This window comes from Palaemon carinicauda, chromosome 44 (assembly GCF_036898095.1).
Source record: "Palaemon carinicauda isolate YSFRI2023 chromosome 44, ASM3689809v2, whole genome shotgun sequence".
In the NCBI taxonomy this organism is placed as follows: Eukaryota; Metazoa; Arthropoda; class Malacostraca; order Decapoda; family Palaemonidae; genus Palaemon; species Palaemon carinicauda.
The window spans coordinates 30644329-30669094 of NC_090768.1; the positions used below are offsets into that span (position 1 = coordinate 30644329).

The following is a 24766-nucleotide window of genomic DNA, read 5'->3' on the forward strand; positions in this document are numbered from 1 at the left end:
AGTATTGATTCTTTACAGTGTATAATTTTTAGTTCCTGCTTCACAGTGAAATTAGAGTAATTTATTTGTGTTAAGGAGCTAGGCCTGTCACCGGAGGCGCCATGGGCACTATAGTTTGTTATGCATGTGTTATTTAGTTAGCAGAACGACTTTTCGGTTATAATAGCATTAATGAATTATGAAAGCTATTTAGGCACAATTATACTAGTAAAGATATTTATTTCAAGCATAATTTCCTCTTCCTTTTGTCGATCGTATACGTTAGAGTTTCGGCGATCTCTTCTGGCGCTAGGCTACCTAGCCTAGGCGCTGTATTATACTTTCAGACATTATCCCTATTTACCCTCGTGTATCGTTTTATTGATTCAGCGGGAGGTAGTAAATCTCCTAGAATTATATAACTCTATACTTGTCTCCTGTGGAGATTTAAGGGTAATCACTCCTTCCCTCTGAGCGCCGCAGGCGGCAACCCTATCTGGTCTTGCCAGAGAGTAGTTCCCTCTGGCTTGCCTAGGCTAGGGTTTTCTGTCTCCCACCTTTGCCGGCGAGGTCCCGGCTTTGGTTTTCGACAGAACCTCAGAGTATTCAGTCTTTCTGCCGGCGGCAGAGCGGCAGGGTGAGTAGTCACTCCCCTGCCGGCTTATAGCTGCCGGCATAGGAGGCTAAGCCTCCCTAGACCGCACTTGAAGTGGTAGTATGTTGCCGCCACCTTCTCCCCTGTGGTCTAGAAGACTAGTCCTCTGTTGGCAGACCCTAGGCTGAAGAACAGACATTCTTCTGCCGCCTAGGATGGCGCCGACATGGAAACTATGTTTCTTCCCTGTTGAGAGATGGCGGCAATCTTGCCGCCTCCTCTTAACACCATTTCGGTAGACCCTAGGATGAGGAATAGATATTCTTCTTCCGCCTAGGATGGCGCCGATACTGGAACATTGTTTCACTCTTGTGTGGAATTGGCGGCAATCCTGCCGCCTTCTTCTACACTTTAAACAGGACCATTTTCCCTCCCCTTCTGTCCTTTAGCGATGACTTAGCCATCGCAATCCTGTGGCCGTCGTCCTGCAATCTCACCGCTTGCCGGCTGGGTTGCGGGCCCGGCCGGGCCCCTACATAAGCAGCTGTTTAGTCACTCAGTCTTTCCCTTATGGACACAAGGATCCGGGAAGGTTGTGCCGGGTATGACGGCTGCCGGTGGGATACCCTTTTGCCGCTGAAGGTTCTTCAGTCCTCCCTTGGCCTGCCAGCCAGTCCTGAAACCGGCAATGCCGGCAACTGATCTCGTGGCTGGATGGAAGCCTGAATGATGCATTCTCCCCTTCCATTTGAACCTTCTTTTTGGAGGAAGACCGTAAGATTAAATACTTGCATCCTTATTTAGTGTAAACCTACATTTTAATAAGGCAACCCTTCACTACATGCTTTTTCTCTCTATGTCAGCTAATGCCGCCAGGTACTAACCTAGCCGGCAGCATGAGCCAGCTGGTGCCCCCAGGTACTAGCCCTGTTGGCAACATGCCGGCTGAACTACAGTATATGTTTATACAGTAGCCAGTATATTTGCAGTATAGTATATACTGCAGATAGAAAACTATTGTATATTTTATGCAGTAGTTATTTTCCAACATAATTTGTGTGTCCTTGAACAGTCTTTTGCTGAGACCCAATCCTATATTGAAAGAATAGAATTCCTTCAATACTCTGATTAGAATTCAGTTTACAATTTACCCTACAATATTAAGTAGTTTATAAGGGTCAGTGGTAGTACACTTTTCTATCCCTAGAGGTTTGAACCCCTCTCTTTTGAGTTTTCCCTGATCAGGAAACTATATAGTCTTAATATTGGAAGGGGAGGTCACAGCAACTGGCTGGGAGGGATACACAAATATGTGTCTTTTCTAATTTCTAGTCCAGCCGGCGACATGCCGGCCGGACTGTGCCGCCAGGTGCTAGCCATGGTGGCAACGCGCTGGCTGAACTACAGTATATGATTATACAGTAGCCAGTATATTTGTAATATAGTATATACTGCAAACAGAAAACTATAGTAATTATTATACAGTAGTTAATTTCTAACTTACCTTGTGTGCCCTCGTACAGTCTTTTGCTGAAACCAACCCTATATTGAAAGAATAGAATTCCTTCAATACTCTGATTGGAATACTTACCCCACAATATTAAATAATTAGAAGGGTCAGTGGCAGTGTACACTTTTCTACCCCTAAGGGTTAGAACCCTTCTCTTTCGAGTTGCCCTGATAAAGGAAACTTTATCTTTAATATTGGAGGGAGGTTACAGCTATTGGCTGGGAGGGATACACAAGTATGTGTCTTTCCCTATTTCTTTCTAGCTTACTATCCTAAGCTATAATGATTAAAATATGAATAATTGCATATCTGTTTATCATGCGAGATAAACAATCGTATACTCATTTTATTTTCCTTTCTTTACAGGAGGAACCCCAGATGAAATGCGATGCGATCTTCTGCAATCATAGGAGCAAGTACTTCTAAGGTCATAAAGCGTGCAGGTCTCATGCCCCCTGCACCATTATTACCGAATCCCTGCAATATTTGGACCCCGAAGTCTGCAATATCTGCCGGACCTTGGTGAACGAAGGTTTTGACGACCCCAAGTCAATGGAGTCGAGGGATTCGGCACGTAAAAAGCTGCGCAAGCGGGTAAGAGGGTTCCCGAAGAACTCTCCGGGACCATACCTACCTAACAATAGGATGCATAGCTTACTGTTCCCGAAAGTGGGTAGTGAAATGGTTGTGCCCCAAGCACGACTCGCACCTCCCTGCGTCCAGATTTCCATAGAGACGGATGTCAGGGAGGCGTTGCAAATTATGGACATCCACCAGAAGGTAAGGATGTCGGAAGTGTCTATGGACACTGAAAAGGATCTATTAAAGGATCATCCCGAGGAGGAGTCTACTTTACCTCTGGAAGATGATGATGATGTCAAGTCGGATTTCCTTCCGTCTGTGCCGGGCCCGGATCCGTTACCCTCAACGTCTTCACCTTCTACCCCTCCATTGGACAACAAGAGCCAGGCACTGGCCCATCTTACGGATTTAATGGAGAACATTCGCAAACGAGGCAAAACAAGGGAAGCGAAATTCACGAGAGAGCTCCGTTGAAGCTCCACTTACCGCCTCCCAAGGGTCATTCAAGCGACGCAGAGGCCAAGACCTTCCGACCTGCTCCAAAACCAATCCCTTACGATTTTGAACGGCAAACTCTACATCTCGGAGAAGATGGGAACTGTCCCCTTAGACGACATTCGGTTTTGGCCAAGCTTTAACGCTTTCCCTGATTGCTTCATTCAACTGAAGCATGAACCAATGTCAAAAGAGGAGACAGAACCGAAGGAAGTCATGGTTTTCGGCCACGATAAGGTATAGGCTCTTGTTAAGTAGCCTGAGAAAAGCGGGCTATTCGGTGTCGAAAGTGTCCACCTTTAGCAAGAAACGCCCTACCTTTCTTGCTCCTGCTTCAATAGCATTCCCCTTTACGAGGAAGGCATTTAAATGTGTTGCCAAGGCAGTGGAGGCAGGCAAACCATGCCCTGCACTTGAGGAGTGCAGGCCTCTATTGCTAGCCTTGCCCATGCAGGAGAAAGAATGGAACGGAGTCCACCTAACCTTCTTAGTAAGGAAACTGGACGCGGACATCGCTGGACAACAGTTTAGCGAGAATCTCCCTAAACTTTCTGAGTTTCTCTTGTGCAAGGAACAAGAGACAAAGGAGAGACTTGCGGCCTCTTTATCCCTACAAAACTGCATAAAGATGTGTGCAGACCAACGAAGTACCCCAGACATGCTCATGGTCCTAGCCAAAATGCATATTGCCACCTTAGTAAAGGACCTGTATGCTTTCATGAAGGCTAGGAGAGCCTGTAGAGAATTCGTGTTCGCTGCTGCAACAGTGAAACATGAACCCAGGAAGCTGATATCTTCTAACATCTGGGGTAAAGACCTCTTTCCGAACGAAGTAGTCAAAGAGGTAGTCGAGAAAGCCATCACGGAGAATAGGAGCCTTCTCCAGAAGTGGGGCATCTTTTCAAAGAGGAAGTCTTCCCCGGATGTGGGTCCCCAACCTAAAAGGAAGACAAAGAAATCTAGACTTTCCCCTCGGCCTGCTCAACAACATCCCACAGTTACTATGACCGCGGTGCCCCAGGTAGGCGGTCGAGGAGGTAAACCCTCCGATCAATCGAAGCAAGGAGACGCTTCTGGTAGGAATGAGGCTCCAACAATTTCAGGATCGTTGGACCTTCGATCCTTGGGCCCACGGCTTAATCAAGATTGGACTAGGATGGAAACTGAACAAGTCTCCACCATCATTTCCTCAACTCTTCCAACACTCCAACCCCGTATTAGAAGAATATACCCTATAGCTCTTGAGCATACAGGGTATAAGGAAAGCAAAGTCCATCAAATTCCAGGGAAGGCTGTTCTGTGTTCCCAAGAAGGACTCAAGAAAACTCAGAGTCATTCTGGACTTGTCGCCACTCAACAAGTTCATAAGAAACAACAAGTTCAGGATGTTAATCCTTCTACACATAAGGACCCTATCACAAAAAGGGGCGTTCACAGTCTCGATAGACTTAACAGATGCCTATTGGCACCTTCTAGTCAGTTGCCCCTCTCCTCCTACCTAGGATTCAAGTTACAGAAGATAAAGTATGTTCTAAGAGCCATACTCTTTGGACTAAACATAGTCAAAAGTATCTTCAAGAAACTGCCAGACGCATTCGTGTAACAACTACGCCTAGAAATTGTTCAGGTAGCAGAGTACCTGGATGACTGGCTGGTGCAGGCAGCATCCAAAACGGCTGGTATGCAAGCATCCAAAGAAGTAACCAAGTTCCTGGGACATCTGGGATGCAAAATCAACTTCAAGAAGTCTCTACTATCTCCAGCTCAAGGGTTTCAATGACTGGAAAATCATTGGAACCTGAGGTCACATTGTCTCTCCAATCCCTCAAGGGAGAGGAGGGAGATCGCAAGGTCTGTCAAGAGACTACTGTAATCTGACAGGATTTCAAGATGCCAACAGGAAAGAGTATTGGGCTCTCTCCAGTTTGCAGCAGTAACAGACCCAGTGCTAAGAGCACAGCTGAAAGATGCGTCAGGAGTCTGGAGGAGATACGCATCAAACCCTCGAAGAGAACTAAAATGACCGGTATCGGCCTTACATTGATCACTTTTCAACCCATGGTCGAAGGCCAAGAGCCTAAGGAGGACCGTGCCCTTGCCACCACCTCTGCTGTCGATGACCATCCACATGGATGCCTCGACGGAAGAATGAGGAGTTCACTCCCATCAAAGGAAAGTCCAAGGGACTTGGTCATCTCTGTTCAAGGCCTTTCTCATCAACTTTTTGGAAGCCATGGCAGGGGTTTCGATGTTGGGAAAATTCTCCCCTCACAGACCAGCCCTCATCAGGCTGATCTTGGACAGCGAAGTGATAGCGAGATGTCTGAACCGAAAAGGCTCGAGATCGTCCCATATAATCCATGTGATATTAACCATCCTTCATCTAGAGAGATGGCACCTATAAGCAGTTCACTTACAAAGGATCCGCAGTGTGACAGTGGATGCTCTACTCGGGCTCAAGCCGATAGTCAGAATGGTCCACAGAGGCAGACTCATTCTCTTCCATCTTGGAACAAGTCCCGGAACTGCAAATCAACCTCTTCGTGATGAGCGTCATCAAGAAACTACCTCGATATGTAGCCCCATACGAGGACCCTCTAGAGGAGATAACGAACGCCATGTCCCTAGTTTGGAACGAATGGACCCGGAATTTCCTGTTCCTTCCATCCAATCTCCTGCTGAAGGCCCTCAACATGCTGAGATCTTTCCAAGGAACGGCAGCTCTAGTGGCTCCCAAGTGACCCAAGAGCAACTGGTTCCCTCTACTGATCGAACTGAGGCTGAGGCTGGTCCTTGTACCAAACCCAGCTCTATCTCAACGGGTTCTGAAGTAGACTGTCTTCGATTCATCACAAAGATCCAAAAAGCTTCATTTCATGATTTTCTCGCCCTAGCGGATAAGAAAAGATTTGGGATCTCAAAAGGCAGTACAGACTTCCTAGAAGAATACAAGTTTAAGTCAACTAGAAGACAATATGAATTGTCTTGGAAAAAGTGGGCTGCTTTTGTTAAAGCACAAGGACCAAAAGAAATTTCAATAGACTTCTGTCTCTCCTTCTTTATCCACCTTCATAATCAAGGTCTGGCTGTCACCACAATAACTACGTGCAAGTCGGCCCTGACTAGACCTCTTCTATGTGCCTTTCAAGTGGATCTGGCGAATGAAATCTTTTAACAAGATTCCGAAGGCATGCGCTAGACTTAGGCCTGCAGCTCCTCCGAAACCCATTTCATGGTCTTTGGACAAGGTCCTACATTATGCTTTATCTGTGAACAATGAAGATTGTTCTCTCAAGGATCTAACCCAGAGGGTTATTTTCCTGTTCGCTATAGCCTCAGGGACTAGAGTTAGTGAAATAGCCCTATCAAGAAATGAGGACCACATTCAGTTCACAGATGTGGGAGAACTGAATCTCTTTCCTGATCCAGCTTTTCTTGCCAAGAACGAGCTACCCACTAAAAGATGGGGTCCCTGGAGAATCTGCCCTCTAAAGGAAGATGTCTCTCTATGTCCAGTAGAGTGTCTAAAGGTCTATCTTCGTAGAACTTCAGACTTCAGGGGAGGACAGCTCTTCAAAGGAGAAACTTCAGGATCAAACTTATCCCTAAAACAACTGAGGGCGAAGCTCACTTACTTCATTCGCAGAGCAGATCCAGTCTTCACTCATATACTGGATGGAAATCATCCAGTGTTCTACAAACACTACGCAAAGCAAGTCCACGAACTGAAGCATTATGTGGTGGCAGCGGCAGGTAGTGTATTAAAACCTATCGTCTAGTGCTGCGATGAACAGTTAATTGATTGGGACTATCAATTAGGGTGAAAAGGTGTTGACACTTCCAGTGCGATACCTTTTAAGTGGGTGTCACACTAAGACTGTTCAAAATCTCAAGTGTGGAATTATACAGATAACACTTGTGCCGTGTGTACATAGTATACAGTGTTGATAGTATACAACATTTACAGAAATTATATAGGGAAAATTTATCAAAATGTTCAATTTTAGAGTGGCACTCATCATTTCTTCTCTTTCAGGGAGGATATTTTCTGTATATGTTGCACGTATAATTCCCTTAACATGTTACATTTGTTACATTCATTATTCCATTTGGTCATTTATTCGAAATAAATGTCTATTAGAGTGTAATTGCATCCTATTTCGCCCTGCAATTAGCCCATTAAAAATACCAGTTGTTCCGTAACTGAAATACAAACCACGCTCTCTACATGGGGTAATTACTTCGGCGTAGCTGAATGACGAGCCATAAAAGTTTTAACAAGGGTTTACTACCCCGCTGCTAGTTAGCGAGGGGTAGGGAGGGGTAGCTAGTTAACCCCCCCCCCCCCCCCTCACACACACAAGTGAATGCTTCACTTTACTTTTGGCTCGGGCAGAGAACAGACCTGTCTGCTTTCTCCCTCGCTTTGACTGCCATATTTAATCTGTTTTTGCTTTTTCTTTTTCAGTGTGTTTGAAGTTGACCTCTACTACTATGCGTACATGCCGTGGACTTCCCGGCCGCCCTTGTGGGACCTTTATGTGGCAGTCCCCCTGCATGTCCACCAGTGGGGGAATGCCTACAAAATTGCGCGACAAGGTGGCAGCAACTTGGGGCAGATGCCTGGACGATTTCCATGATCGCTCTGGGTTATCGCGTCCTGTTCACAGCCTCTCTACCTCCCCTGACAGCGAATCCAGAGTCGTTGAGCTCTCTTGTCATGGGATCGGCAAGAGGGCAAGCCCTTTGGGCAGAAGTCCAGACCATGTTGAAGAAGGACGCTCTCCAGGAGGTTGTAGACGGGTCCCCAGGCTTCTACAGTAGACTCTTTCTTGTGAGAAAGGCGTCTGGAAGCTGGAGACCAGGCATCAACCTCTCAACCCTGAACGGGTTTGTCAAGCAGACTCCGTTCAGTATGGAGATGGCAGACACGGTCAGACTCGCAGTGAGACCACAAGACTTCATGTGTACACTGGACCTGAAGGACGTGTACTTCCAGATCCCAGTCCATCCGTCTTCAAGGAAGTACCTAAGATTTTGCCTAGACAACAAGATCTACCAGTTCAAGGTGCTGTGTTTCGTTCTCTCCACAGCCCCTCAGGTGTTCACCAGAGTGTTCACCCTCATCTCTTCGTGGGCTCACAGGATCGGCATCAGTCTCCTTCGTTATCTGGACGACTGGCTAATCCTAGCGGACTCGGAGGCAACCCTTCTTCGCCACCGAGACAAGCTCCTCGAAGTTTGCCAGGATCTAGGGATCATGGTAAATCTCGAGAAGTCCTCTCTGCAGCCCTCTCAGAAACTGGTATATCTAGGCATGGTCATAGACACCAATCTCCACAAAGCCTTCCCATCAGACGACAGGATAGCAAGGCTGAGGAAGGTCGCGAGACCTTTCCTCAATCGAGAAGAACTCCCAGCCCAATCGTGGCTATGTCTCCTCGGCCACCTCTCCTCCCTGGCCCGTCTCGTTCCCAACGGTCGCCTCAGAATGATATCCCTCCAGTGGCGACTCAAGTCCCGGTGGAATCAAGGTCACGATTCCCCGGACTCTTTGATCCCTATGGGTCCTGCGGAACGGACGGACCTCCAGTGGTGGGTGGCGGACAAGAACCTACGAAAGGGAGTGGATCTTCTCGTCCTTCCCCCGGATTTGATGTTGTTCTCAGACGCATCAAAGGAAGGGTGGGGGGCCCACGTTCTGAACCACAGGACCTCAGGCCTGTGGTCAGAATCAGAAAAGTACCTTCACATAAACCTGCTAGAAATGAAGGCCGTGTTCCTGGCACTTCAGAAGTTCCACCAAGTCTTGGCGGGCCACTCTGTGGTGGTGATGAGCGACAACACCACGGTGGTGGCTTATATCAACAAGCAGGGAGGTACCTTTTCGGAACAGCTATCCCATCTTGCAGTAGAGATCCTGAGATGGTCCAAAGTCCACTCGATCTCGCTAGCGGCTCGCTTCATTCCAGGCAAAAGGAATGTGCTCGCCGACAGTCTGAGCAGAGCGACGCAGATAGTGAGTACCGAGTGGTCTTTGGATCATCAAGTAGCCAACAAAGTCCTGACTTTGTGGGGTTCCCCGACGGTTGATCTGTTCGCTACAGCGCTGAATCTCAAGCTTCCGCTGTACTGCTCTCCAGTCCCGGACCCCAAGGCTCTCTGGCAGGATGCCTTCCAACAACGGTGGGACAACGTCGATGTGTACGCCTTTCCCCCGTTCTGTCTGATGAGGAGGGTGCTCAACAAGACCAGAATAACGGTCAATCTTTCAATGACCCTGATAGCTCCGCTATGGCATCACGCAGAATGGTTCCCGGACCTTCTGCAACTCCTCACGGAGGTTCCGAGAGAACTACCTCCACGTCACGAGCTACTCAAACAACCACACGCCAACATCTTCCACAAAGCCGTAGCTTCGCTTAGACTTCACGCCTGGAGACTATCCAGCATCTCCTCACAGAGAGAGGATTTTCGCAACAAGTTGCGAACAGGATGTCTGGTCACCCGCGCAAGTCATCCGCAGGGGTCTACCAGGCGAAGTGGCGAGTCTTCTGTGGTTGGTGTCGTGGAAGGGGTATCTCTCCCCTCGATGCCACTATTCCAGCAATAGCAGAGTTCCTCGTGTATTTGCTGGAGGAAATGCGCCTTTCAGTCTCGGCAGTGAAAGGCTATCGCTCAGCCTTAAGTCTATCCTTCAGGCTTAAAGGAATGGACATTTCTTCCTCGCTGGAACTTTCCCTTCTCATACGGAGCTATGAACTTACCTGCCCTCAGTCGGAAGCGAGACCTTCTCCATGGAACGTGGCTCGTCTCTCCCTACGAAGCACTATGCCAGGCTTCAGATCGCCACCTTACCGGAAGACAGTTTTCCTGCTACCTTTGGCCTCGGCCAAGCGAGTCAGTGAGCTACATGGTCTCTCGTACGACATCGCCCATTCAAGGGGATGGGGGGAGGTAACGTTCAGCTTCGTCCCTGAGTTTGTTGCCAAGACTCAGAATCCGGGAGTGCCGGACCCTAGGTTCGACTCTTTCCAGGTTTCAAGTCTCCGTTCTGTAACAGATGACCCAGACCATCACCTACTGTGCCCAGTGAGGAGTCTGAGGTTTTATCTTGAAAGAACAGCTGCAGTTCGTCCCCAGGTGCGAACCCTGTTCGTGAGCACCGGGAAGACGAAGAAGAGGGTCACCAGGAATACCATCTCGGCCTGGATTCGCAAGGTGATACATCTGGCCTTGAATCCTGACCCTCCTCCGTCACGTCGCCCTAGAGCGCATGATGTCAGGGGCATAGCTACGTCCCTGGCCTTCAAGAAGAATTATTCAGTGACGCAGGTCCTTCAAGCTGGGGTGTGGAAGCATCAGACCACCTTCACGGCCCACTACCTGCAGGACATGACACACAGGAGGCTCGATACATTCTCTATCGGCCCTGTGGTGGCTGCACAACAGCTGGTCTAACCTCAGGCTCCTTAATGGACAAGTAGCAGAAGGTTGAGGGCATTGTTACCCGGTTTTAGTCTGCGTGAATGAAAAGATCTGTCTGGCCCTTATTCTTTTCTTCATCCTCTCATCCCTTGGAGAAAGCAGCATCCTGGGTTCTCTGCACAGCTGACCTCGAACCTCTGCAGGTAAGCCATGCTCCCTTGTGTTCCTAGTATTAAAGTTTAATACTGTCATGTCCCCATACCCTGACGAGGTAGTATTGGGAGAGTCCTAGCCTAGATTTCCATCTGAAGAACTCCAGGTCAACTTCCTAGAACGAGTTACTTCTCTCCTTCACACACAGCCTATGTAGGCTGCAGCAGTTTCACAGCATGCCAGCGAGGAGCAGGGACCCCTTATTTCTCGAGTACTTACACACTCGAATTTGGGGTCCCCGGGCAAGCCAAAGCCAGTATGGCAGGGGACTTACCGCCCTTCCTAAGGGTTGAGTCACCCCATGTAAATAGCGTGGCTTGTATTTCAGTTACGGAACAAATGACAAATTCGTAGATAATTTGTATTTTTCCTAACTATACAATCCTTAGCTATTTATACGTATGTGCCCGCCAGCCCTGTCCCCCGGGATAAGTCCTACCTCTAAGCAAAGTGAAGCATTCACCAGTGTGTGTGTGTGTGAGGGGGGGGGTGTGTGTTAGCTAGCTACCCCTCCCTACCCCCCGCTAACTAGCGGCGGTGTAGTAAACCCTAGTTAAAACTTTTATGGCTCGTCATTCAGCTACGCCGAAGTAATTACCTCATGTAAATAGCTAAGGTTTATATAGTTAGGAAAAATACAAATTATCTACGAATTTGTCATAGTTCTTTTACTTATTTATTTAAGTAAACCTCATATTATTGTATGCTTACAAACAATGGATATAGTTGACACTTAATTGTTCCGACAATATATACAACCGTGAGACCTTTTGTATATCTAGTGGATACTTATGTTTGTTCATACAATATATGCTAACCTTGAGGCCCCTTTTCTACCGTCTAGTATGACTCTTCCCTGCACGGGGCAGGAAGCACTAACATTGACTATGATTAGGGGTAATGACGGATAACGGTAACGTCATTTGTCTCAATGGTCCGGATGGCCCTAGAAAAATTGTCCCAAGGTTAAGGCACCTCTGAAAATCCACAGATACAGTATTTTCTAGTAATTCTCTGGTAAACTTCCATTAGGACGACATGGGTTGAGCCCAAAAAACTGATTTTGAGCAAAGCAAAAAATCTATTTTTGAGTGAGATAACCATGTCGTCCTGATGGACCCGCCCTCCTTTTCTATAGAAAAGGCCTTGGCAGGATCCCTCCCGAAACTACTATATCTCAATGCTACAAGGAATAAGCGCCATCTTGGATGTGGCGCTATCTAGATAGTAGATAGTAGTATGGGATGAAGGGTAACCTTGATAACGGCTCCCCTTCTATTTTTGCCACTCTTCCCCCCTCGAGGCGAAAACGCTATTCGGGGTGAAGATTGCTATGTGTCGTATCAAGATATACGTCCCCTGATTTATGCGATATCCTTGAGAGAAATTTTAAGGATATTCGCGCCAGGCGTTAGAATTCTGGAGACCTAAAGGTAAATTCTCTGGGAATATCACTGTAGTCAAGTATCCCTTAGGAAGCTACTTATAGGAACCTTCCATCAGGATGACATGGCTATCTCACCCAAAAATAGATTTTTTGCTTCGCTCAAAATCAGTTTTATATGTTTGGTTCCCTGACAAGGGACCATAGTGTAATATAATTTTGGTGCCCAGACCCGGGATCTAGCGAGTCTGTTTTAAAGATTGGTGATAACAGGGCCGTGATTTGCTTAAAGGTTTTGAACAATTTATAGTTGATAGGATTTTGTGTATTGTTAGGATATATTTTTTGGAGAGGTGTTAAATATTGTAAAGAACAAGATGGCACAGGTTAATATCTAAGTTTTTGAACAACACGAATGTTCAGGAATTGTCAGAAGCTAATGTAACTAAAGCTCAGTGGCTCTATTTTAATGGCATGTGGTGGCAATGCAATGAGTGAAATGATTAAAGCCCAAATCAAGTGTCTAGCCTTAGAAGCGTTGATAAACTCTGAGAAATTGTCGGAACAAGATATTGTAGCAGCTCTTGAACTGTTGGAGGAGGCTAAAGAAGAATTTATAGTGAAACTAGGATCAGCTGACCTAGAAACTGAAGGGATGAATACAGGAAGGGATGTAGAGGCTGAGATTCGACATACTGCAGCAGAAGAGAATTTGATTAGGTTGAAGATGAAAGCAGAAGCACGACATGTGGGGGAATTGGAACTGTTGAATGCTTGTGCAAGGTTAGCAACTCCGATTTTTGATGGGGTAAATGCACAGGTGTTGATATTGAAATCACAGAAGCTCCTGACCAGTTCTTCAATCATTTTAAAATGGTTGCGTCGATGATGGAATGACCAGAAGGCAAATGGCCTATATTAGTGCAGTGAGCATTGATTGGGAAAGGCCGCAGTGGTTATTTATCCCTATCTCAGGACCAGAGAAAGGAGTATCAAGAAGTAAAGAGGAGCGTGCTGCAAGTGTACCAAATGACCCCTGAATATTATAACGAAAGTTTCTGAAGTTTGAGGAAGGACGAGAAAATTACTTTGTTGGATTACGCTTATAAGGTACGACGATGTTTTAAGAGATGGATAGAGGCTGCTAATGTGAGGGAGGTGGCTGATCTAGAAGAATTGATAATACTAGAGCAGTATCTACGAGGAATTCGTGAACATATTTAAATGTACTTGAGAGAGGGAGAGGTGAAGAAGCTTGATAAAGCCGCTTCACTGAGTGAAGATTATAACATTATAAGTCGTAAACTCTACTTTGGCATGAAGTTTCAACCGTCGCTCCAACCAAGTGTCCCTGAACCATGGAAACCAATTCAGTAATAACTTCATGAACAAGTCCAACGGTTACAGTGGAAGTAGCGCTGGTACTGTGCCTAAGCAGAATGTGATAGTCACAGCAACAATCGTCGAATCATCCTCCTTCAATTATCGTGAAAGACTTGCTGAAGGTTAATATTGTCCGTTTTAAGTAGCAAGAGCCGCCATATCAGTAAGGAATATTGGTTGAACCAATCGAAAGCAGTCGCCCAAGTGATTAAGGATAATTCGACTAAACAGAATGCGAAGACGAAGAAACAATCGGGAAAGGTCGAAGAGGGAAATAAACCAGCCAACGATTACACGACGAACAGGACAACCCCAAACAGCGTGGATACCTTTAAACCATATATTTATGAAGGTATGTTAGGAGCAATAGACAGGAGTGAGTGAACCCCAGTCAGGATATTGCGCAACATAGGTTGTAACCATGGTGTGATGGCACGAGGAGTACACCCGTTGGTGGAACAGTCTCTCACGGGAGACCCGGTTATTTTGAAGGGAAAAGGAGGTGAAGAGGTTACCCTTATTTGACGTTTGAAATGGTCATGCGAGTTTGTTACAGGTAATTTTGATTTTGCGTAAAGGATTCCTTGGCTGTCGAAGGAGTAGACGTCCTGCTGTGTAATGAGGTTAGTGGAGTGCTGTTTGTGCCTTGTCCCATTGTAACTGAGAAACCATTGAAGTTTAGTCCTACGATTGAACTTGAGAAGGACTACCTGTATCCATTTCCTAGGTGTGTGACGACTAGGAGTAAGACAAAGAAAGTGGCTGCTGAAGAAGAAAAAGAAATCAAAGAAGTGATGAATTTGGAGGATTTGTTTTCCGAAGAAGAGGATTCCCTTGACAGTAGCAAGAGGAAAAAATCCCAAGTAAGCCCGAGCAAAGAGGAACGACAGATGAGTAGACAAGAGGACAAAGAAGAGATGGACCCGGACTAAATAGAAAACCCAGCGTTGGTAGTAGGACAAGTAAGTAAGAAAAGGCTGATAGGATTACAACAGAAGGATGCAACGTTAAGAGTTATTGTACCGTGTGGTGGACGAGATGGAGGCACAGCAGTCTCAGACCTGTTATGGCTTGCTTATAAGGAAGCATTGACTTGCCAATATCCCTGGGAATGCTGAATGGGGGATATATCGTCAGATATTAATTCACGCTGAATGGGGGATATATCGTCAGATATTAATTCACGCGCTGTTGAGAAGACAGGTGATCGCCGTAGCGCTCGAGACAAGACATATGGGGATAAGGAAGACGACGGAGAAGATTATGAAACACTTTCTCTGGCCTGGCATGCTAAAGGACGTGAGCCAGTTTTGCCTTGCATGTCACATACTGTATGTCAAATGGCTGGAAAGCCAAACGAGTAAGTTTTGCCTTGCATGTCACACACTGTATGTCAATGGCTGGAAAGCCAAACGAGTATATTAAGAAAGCTCCCTTACACTCGATAGAAGTGCGAGGAGAACCCTTCTGCAAAATAATGATCGACAATGTTGGACCTTTACCAAGGACAAAAAAAAAGGTCACGAATATATGGTAACCTTGATGTGTCCAGTGACGAGATACAGTGATACCTCGGTAGTCGAACGACTCTATACTCGAACAATTCGGAGTTCGACCAAAATTTTCGAGAAATTTTTGCTGCGGTGCTCGACCAAAAATTCGGTACTCGACCAGCCGAACACGTGACGACCGCATGGGCTTTGTGATGATCGCGCCATCTCGGCCACTCTCGCTTGTTCGGGAAGCATCAGTTCTCTCGAGAGCGTCACTCAGACAACGCGCGATCAGCATTCGTTGTGATTTAGTGATTTTCAGTGCTTTTAATTGCTTTTTTAGCTTTCATAATGAGTCCCAAGAAAGTAATGAGTGTTAAGGGGAAGGAGAAGAGGAAAACAGTGCGAACAACGATCGAGTTGAAGAAGGAAATTATAGCGAAATATGAGAATGGTGTACGAGTGTCCGATTTAGCGGTAGAATACGGAATGGCGAAGTCGACCATTTCTACGTTTTTAAAGCATAAAGAAATGATTAAGAAGGCGAATGTTGCAACGGGAGTTACGGCGGTAACTAAGCAAAGGCCACAAGTGATTGAGGAGATGGAAAAGTTGCTTTTAATATTTATTAAAGAAAAACAGTTGGCCGGGGAAAGTGTTAGTGAAGCGTTCATTTGTGAAAAAGCGTTGCATATCTATGAAGAATTAGTGAAGAAAAGTCCGAGTACCAGTGAAAGTGATTCATTTACATTTAAAGCGAGCAGGGGTTGGTTTGAAAAGTTTCGTAATAGAACAGGTATTCATCGTGTTACTAGGCATGGGGAGGCAGCTAGTTCGGATCAAATTGCAGCCGATAAATACGTGGGGGAATTCGATCGGTACATAAATGAACAAAATTTGATCGCACAACAAGTCTTTAATTGTGATGAGACTGGGTTATTTTGGAAGAAAATGCCAGCCAATACGTACATTACCAAGGACGAGACGAAGATGCCAGGTCACAAGCCAATGAAAGATAGGCTAACATTGTTGCTGTGTGCAAATGCAAGTGGCGATTGCAAGATCAAACCCTTGTTAGTGTACCACTCGGACAACCCCCGGGTGTTCAAACGAAATAATATTTGTAAAAGTGCACTACCAGTTATGTGGCGCTCGAACACTAAATCTTGGGTCACAAGACAATTCTTTACTGAGTGGATAAACGAAGTGTTTGCCCCCCAGGTTAAGGCTTACCTCATTGAAAAGAGCTTGCCAATGAAATGTCTTCTGGTTATGGACAATGCTCCTGCACATCCTCCAGGTCTCGAGGATGACTTGAAAGAAGAATACAGCTTTATCAAAATCAAATTCTTGCCCCCCAATACTACTCCCATACTCCAGCCCATGGACCAACAGGTCATTTCAAACTTCAAAAAACTCTATACCAAGGCCCTTTTCAGAAAGTGTTTTGAAGTGACCAGTGACACGAAGTTGACCCTAAAGGAATTCTGGAAGGAACACTTCAGCATCCTCAACTCTGTTAACATGATTGACCAAGCTTGGCGAGGTGTGACCTATAGGACATTGAACTCTGCCTGGCGTAAGCTGTGGCCATCATGTGTCACAGAGAGGGAGTTTGAAGGTTTCCAACCAGAGGCGGGTCCAAGCACTGCTACCCCTGTAATTTCTGATGACACTGATGTCGTTGAGGAAATTGTTGTCATGGGCAGGAGTTTGGGGCTTGAGGTCGACAAGGATGATATTGATGAGCTTGTAGAAAGCCATTCTACCGAGTTGACTGTGGAGGAATTGTTGCACCTGCAACAACAACAGCAGCAGGATCTGATTGTGGAGCAGGAATCTTCAGAAGAGGATGAGGTAAGGGAGGATGTTCCAAGTTCTCTCATCAATGAAATTTGTTCCAAGTGGGCAGATGTGCAGGCTTTTGCTGAAAAATACCACCCAGAAATTGCAGTAGCAAACCGGGCAGTGCATATGTTTAATGATAGTGTCATGTATCATTTTCGAAGAATACTGCAGAGGAGGAAGAAACAATTAACAATAGACCAGTTTTTCACAAAAGAAAAGAAAGCTGCTACATCAAAGCCTGTTTCTCCTCCAAAGAAGAGACAAAGAAGAGAAGAAACCCCTGAAATAGATCTGCCCACCCTTTCATTGGAGAGAGAAACAACTCCTGAAGGAGAACTACCCCGCCACATCATGGAAGGGGACTCTCCTTCCAAGCAGTAACCTCCCCCTTCCATCCTCTCCACATCCATCCCTGTATGCCATCGAACCGCTGCTCAAAGGTATGTTCACTACAGTACAGAAAATGGTTTAAAATTGTTTTATTTTAGTACAGTAAATGGTTTAAAATTGTTTTATAGGATTTTCTGACCAATTTCATACACATTTAGATAATTATTGTTGTTTAGGTACACGTTTTATTAATATTTTGGGCCTGTTCGAGTGCTTGGGAACGGAATAGAATATATACCATTATTTCTTATGGGGAAAAAAAATTCGGTACTCGAACAAATCGGAGGTCGAACACGGATCTCGAACGGATTATGGTCGAGTACCGAGGTATCACTGTACCCCGAAGCCATACCCGTCAGGAACATCAGTGCCAAAATATTCGCCGAGAAGTTACTAGACATTTTTACTACGTTTGGTATTCCAGAAATCGTTCAAAGTAACCGAGGAACGAATTTCACGTAAAAACTTTAAGGGCATAATGAAACTGTTGGATGTAAAACGACAACTATCAACTGCCTATCATCCGGAGACCCAAGGTGCATTAAAGAGGTTTCACCAAACTCTGAAGAGTATGTTAACGAAGTTCTGCAACGCAACAGGGAATGAATGGGACATTAGACTACCGTTGATGTTATTTGAGGTACGTAATGCTTATCAAGAAAGTATGGGATGTAGCCCGAATGAAATGGTATTTGGACAAGAGGTACGAGGCCCGATGAAAATGTTGGCTGAAAAGGGAAGGATTGAGAGGAAATGTACAGAGAAAATGTCAAGGAATTAAGGAAAAGGATCAGCGAGTTAAGGGAATTTTCCTTGGAAGACGTGAAAACGAGTCGAGAACGAGTATGAAGAGTACGAAAAGACAGGTTACAGTGTGACATCAGGTGTTGGTTAATGTTGTATTATTTTCCCTGTTCAAGCCTTTTGCCAGAAAGTTTTTGGAGACCAAAAAGCACTCACTCCAAAAAGGTTAATTAGTAGATTTTTTATTTAAAACATTTATTACAAATTCGATAACACTTTATCACATAAACATTAATTCTGCTGTGATTATGAAAGCCATGAAGACTGGGTATAGTCTCAAGAAAAACATTGTTTTCCACAGTGTTTAGATGGAGATCATTGTAAAATGATAATTCAAGTCTTCCACATTTACAGCATCCTTTTTGAAGTAAAATATTTGAAAAAGATCATGTCTAAGATACATTCCGTTCTTAACATGAAGTATATGTATGGCACTTTCCTTTCAGGTAAGCATAATGTTTGTATACATTTTTTAAGGTAGTATAATTTTCTGATATGCAAGTTACAGTAATTAGCCTTAATCATACAATGGGTAACATTTAGATGATAATGTAAGCATTATGTAGGTTAAATGATACTTGGACTGACAAAGGGAGCAATGCAATGAACAGTTTCAATAGAAATTGATGTTTTGCAAGACTCAACTACTGGTATTATTGAATTTTACATTACAGTAATATTAGAAACCCAATGTAAAAGGCTCAAATTGAAATTTTATCATTCCCATTTTTTGTAGTTTTATCACTAAACAATCATGTTGATATCATGTAGGGTTAATATTCTGAACATTTTGTATCCTATCAAATGCAAATCTAATGAACATACCTAGTCTATAAAGGAGTTCAAGATAGTAAAACAGCATTGCCAAATATTTACATATTCTATAACATTGCAGTTATTCTTCTGGTTAAAGAGTTCCATTAAATAAAACATTATGAAAAAGTTTGAAGAACTATTCAAGCTGCTAATTATATTATCACTGAGCGCCACTGGACGTATTCTACATCAAATAGTTTTACTCTTTTCGGCACCACTCGACGTACTTTCTGTCCAGGTATGTGTATTAAAAGTGTTTCTCTTTCTTTCATTATTTGTAGATGAAAATTTTACAAAATATGTAATATCATACATCAATGGCAATGATATTTGTTTAGCTATATGATACAAAATATTTTAAAGTTTTACCTCTAATAGCTTTGGGCTAAGATTAGCTAAGTAAAACTTCTTGAACAAATGGCCAGGGTCATAAGCACCCAATTTTGGGCGAGGGATTGGCAATAAAAAGGTTACCATTGAAAGCAGAATAAAGACATACATAAAAAAGCAACAACACCTTTTAATGTACAAGTTAGGTTAGGAAAAATACCCTGGATGATTGAAAGGAAAATCAAAATATGGGTTGATTTTCTCCACAGATAGGCTATGTTTGATTGGGAATGAATTAAATTCTTTCTGAAATATCACTGGAATGCATAGGGAAGAAGAAATATCTATAGCCTGGTTTCTTAATGAGTTAGTATTGAGTGGATATTATGTTTATCATTTCTGTTAACTAGATGTTACTATCTTTTAAAATACTGGTTTGACTGGTGTTCGTGTACCATTTCAAATTAAATGTTTAAAATATTGTTACCTCTACTACCCAAATAAACTCATACCCTAATGATTGTTATTGTAACATGCTATAACAAATGAAAATTAGGAATTTCCTAGTGAATATTATGTTCAATCTAATAATCCGATTGTAGTAAATGCTGCTAAAATATAGATGTTGATAATAGAAGGTTTTCTGTAAGATACCTACGGAGCTTGCTTTCAATAAACAAAGACTGAGCCCAATAATAGGTAAAACTACTCTATGGGTAGCACTTAATTGTCATTGTTGCTTGATTTTTTGTGCAAGTAGTTATGCATACTGGTATTTTCATAAAATGAATGAAGTTTTAAAAATCTTTCATTCTGTCACAATTGTAGCTAAACATTTACAATTTTGTCATACAAAAATGAAAATCAAAAACTAGATGAAAAGCAAAAACTTGATAAAACAAAAAGGGTAATCTCATTTCTATATTTTACTAAGGAGTTTATCTGCTATTTACAATATATTTATTACCTATGGTAAATATATATTAACATTTTTTGTGGATAACTTGGATGAGACAAGGAAAATAAAAAGGAGAAAACCCAGACAAATGGAAAAAAACAGTGAACTATTTAGGCATTGAATCCTTTGAAAATTTAAATGCAAGTTTACTGTATGACAAAGAATTTTCTCAACACAAAAAGATATAAAATTAAAATGATTGCACAAGAAGGGTACATTTATATTTACCCATAAATGACTATATGCATTCCCTTTCAATACTCCACTGCTGCACAACAAGCAACTCATTATAAATTCAGAATCATAATTTCCCTGAATTTCCAGGTACAGAGCAATTTTCTTAGAATATGCAAACTCTAATATTCTGTGCCAAGGGACAATTCATTGGGGAAAATTATAAATGATATACCTTACTTTAAAATTTCACATATACAGCATTACACATTATTTTCTCAGATTAAGTATCGCAAAACATTGCAGGATCTCCCAAAGCAGTAATTATAACTAATAGTTTTAACTCGAATACAAAGTCCATTTGCAAGATAAGGGCAAGAAATTAGACTCCTTCACACACAACTCTGCAAATAACCACTTTCTAAATTCGACATATCTATTTTAGTACTACAAATATGAACATAATGTACAACAGTAAAAACTTGTCCTTATTATGTACATGTTACCTAATTTGCTAGAACTGGTCCCAAAAATTATCAAATTTCCTTGGGGATACCGCTAACATCTAGTACAGTACCACTTCATGTAATATTACATTTAATATATACACACTATTGTAGTTATTTATCACTGATGGTGTATACCAAACACTGCCTTGCAAAGCTTTTTAAAAGGCAATTCTTGGAATACATGAGAATTATAAGTACATAAAAAAATATTGGCTTCCATAGCTGAGACAATGCAATTCAGCTAAATTATTTCTAGCTTAAAAATTTTAGTAAAGGACAGACTAATTCGGCTAAATTATTCCAATAGTTTATGTAATTATAGTACACAGAAAAAATAGGTTGGAGTATGCTTCTAAATATAACACAACTGATAAACTTTAAACAATTAATAACTATTACATTTTATGCAGAACAAAAAATTAAATTTCAAAATCAAAATTACATGAATGTTGAAAGCCTCTCATTCACTCTTACTAAAATTATCTTTTCATATTCTATAGAATAGAAGCTTTAAAATTAACTTGATTTACGAACCACCTTTCAGAAACCAGGTTAATTAATAAATGTCAAAACTATCATTTGGAGACTACAGTTAACTTTCAGAACAAGAGATTTATAAATAATATAGATTCTTGAAAAAATAATTTTAATGATATAAAAGGTACATGATGGATTCCTATGAACGAATGTGACTCGATTTATCATATTCAAGTCAGTCTTTGGTAAATAAAATCATATGATGTTAATGTTCACTTTAAAGAATAATTACCCCTAATTTTAGTAAAAAACCACTTGACTCTAATCACTTTTTGTATTCTTATTGCGACTTTTACAAAATAATGATTAATCACGTAATACTCGTTCATATCCACTTACAAACACTCAGGTGTTGCAAGCCACTGTAATATTTATATAGCTCTGTCAATTCCAATGAAAATAAGTTTCAAACTTTTGAGATGAACATTATTAAATTCCCCTTTTGGTAGTATGATAGAAGCTGAAAGGTTAAATCAGGGAATTAATCATATTGAAATGTATTAAAATAATTAAAATATATATAAATATATTTGAATATAAACATTTAAATGAATATATTTTAATATAAATATGAATATTTTAATATATTGGAATAAATACTTATATATTTATTAAATATTGAAATTTATTCAAATATATTGAAATAAATATATATTTAAGTATATTTAAATATATTTGAATTTATTTAAATATATTTCAATATTTATATTCAAATCTTTTTTAATATAAATATATTCAAATATATTTAAATATAAATATATTTTAAATATAAATTTCGAAAAATATATTTGTATTAAAATATATTTGAATATGAAATATTTTTAGATTTCAATAATTTTAAATATTTGACCATATTAAAAATGGTTAAATATATAGATATAAATATATTTGAAATATTTGAATTATAAAAAATATATTTAATATACTTATTTCTGAATATATTTAAATAGAGAATATTTAATTACAAATATATTTGAATTTAAATATATATTTATATTTGAATATATATTTATATTTAAATATATATTTATATTTAAATATATATTTATATTTAAATATATATTTATATTTAAATATATATTTATATTTAAATATATATTTATATTTAAATATATATTTATATTTAAATATATATTTATATTTAAATATATATTTATATTTAAATATATATTTATATTTAAATATATATTTATATTTAAATATATATTTATATTTAAATATATATTTATATTTAAATATATATTTATATTTAAATATATATTTATATTTAAATATATATTTATATTTAAATATATATTTATATTTAAATATATATTTATATTTAAATATATATTTATATTTAAATATATATTTATATTTAAATATATATTTATATTTAAATATATATTTATATTTAAATATATATTTATATTTAAATATATATTTATATTTAAATATATATTTATATTTAAATATATATTTATATTTAAATATATATTTATATTTAAATATAAGCAAATAGGTTTAAATATATTTTAACATATGCAATTGTTTAAATACATCTAAATATATATAAATATATTTATGTAGATATATTTAAATATATTCAAATATATTTGAATATATTAAAAAACATTCAAATATATGTAGATATATTTGATTATACTTAAATATTTTAATATATTTGAAATATTTTAATATATTTGAAATATTTAAATATATTCCAATGTTTAAATATATTCCAATATTTAAATATATTTGGATATATATAAACATTTGCATATTTAAATATATTTAGATATATTTATATATATACAAATATATTCAGATATATTTAAATATAATCAAATATATTTACATATATTCAAATATATTTACATATATGTAAATATATTTAAATATATGTAAATATATTTAAATATGTGTAAATATATTTAAATATATTTAAATATGTAAATATATTCAAATATATGTAAATATATTCAAATATATGTAAATATATTCAAATATATGTAAATATATTCGAATATATGTAAATATATTCGAATATATGTAAATATATTCGAATATATGTAAATATATTCGAATATATGTAAATATATTCGAATATATGTAAATATATTCAAATATATGTAAATATATTCAAATATATGTAAATATATTCGAATATATGTAAATATATTCGAATATAGGTAAATATATTCGAATATATGTAAATATATTCGAATATATGTAAATATATTCGAATATATGTAAATATATTCGAATATATGTAAATATATGTAAATATATTCAAATATATGTGAATATATTCAAATATATGTGAATATATTCAAATATGTGTAAATATATTCAATGGAATATAAATATAATCAAATATTTTTAAATATTCAAATATTTGAATGTTTAAATATATTTGAATATATTCAAATATTTAATATATTTACATATATTTGAAATATATTCAAAGATATTGATAAATATATTCAAATATATTTATTCAAGTATATTGATAAATATATTCGACTATATTTATAAATATATTGATAAATATATTTATTAATATATTGATAAATATATTCAAATATATTTACAAATAATATATTTATAAATATATTTATAAATATATTCAAATATATTTATGAATTTATTCAAATATTTATAAATATATTTATGAATTTATTCAAATATATTTATAAATATATTTATGAATATATTCAAATATATTTATAATATTCAAATATTTAGAAATATATTGATAAATATATTCAAAGATATTGATAAATATATTCAAAGATATTGATAAATATATTCAAAGATATTGATAAATATATTCGAATATATTTATAAATATCTTGATAAATATATTTATTAATATATTGATGAATATATTCAAATATATTTACAAATATATTTATAAATATATTCAAATATATTTACAAATATATTTATAAATATATTCAAATATATCTATGAATTTATTCAAATATATTTATAAATATATTTATGAATATATTCAAATATATTTAGAAATATATTCAAATATATTTAGAAATATATTCAAATATATTTAGAAATATATTCAAATATATTTAGAAATATATTCAAATATATTTAGAAATATTTGAATATATTTCTAAATATATTCAAATATATTTCTAAATATATTCAAATATATTTCTAAATATATTCAAATATATTTCTAAATATATTCAAATATATTTCTAAATATATTCAAATATATTTCTAAATATATTCAAATATATTTCTAAATATATTCAAATATATTTCTAAATATATTCAAATATATTTCTAAATATATTCAAATATATTTCTAAATATATTTAGAAATATATTCA

At 39.0% G+C, this 24766-nt stretch overlaps 1 long non-coding RNA gene across 1 annotated transcript in view; it reads left to right on the forward strand.

Moving 5' to 3' along the window:
• Nucleotides 1-24766, forward strand: part of LOC137634257 (uncharacterized) — a 71893-nt gene that overhangs the window by 44906 nt on the left and 2221 nt on the right. The window contains exon 2 of the long non-coding RNA XR_011042495.1: nt 19000-19158. This is a non-coding gene — a long non-coding RNA (uncharacterized lncRNA). The remainder of the gene's footprint in view (nt 1-18999; nt 19159-24766) is intronic.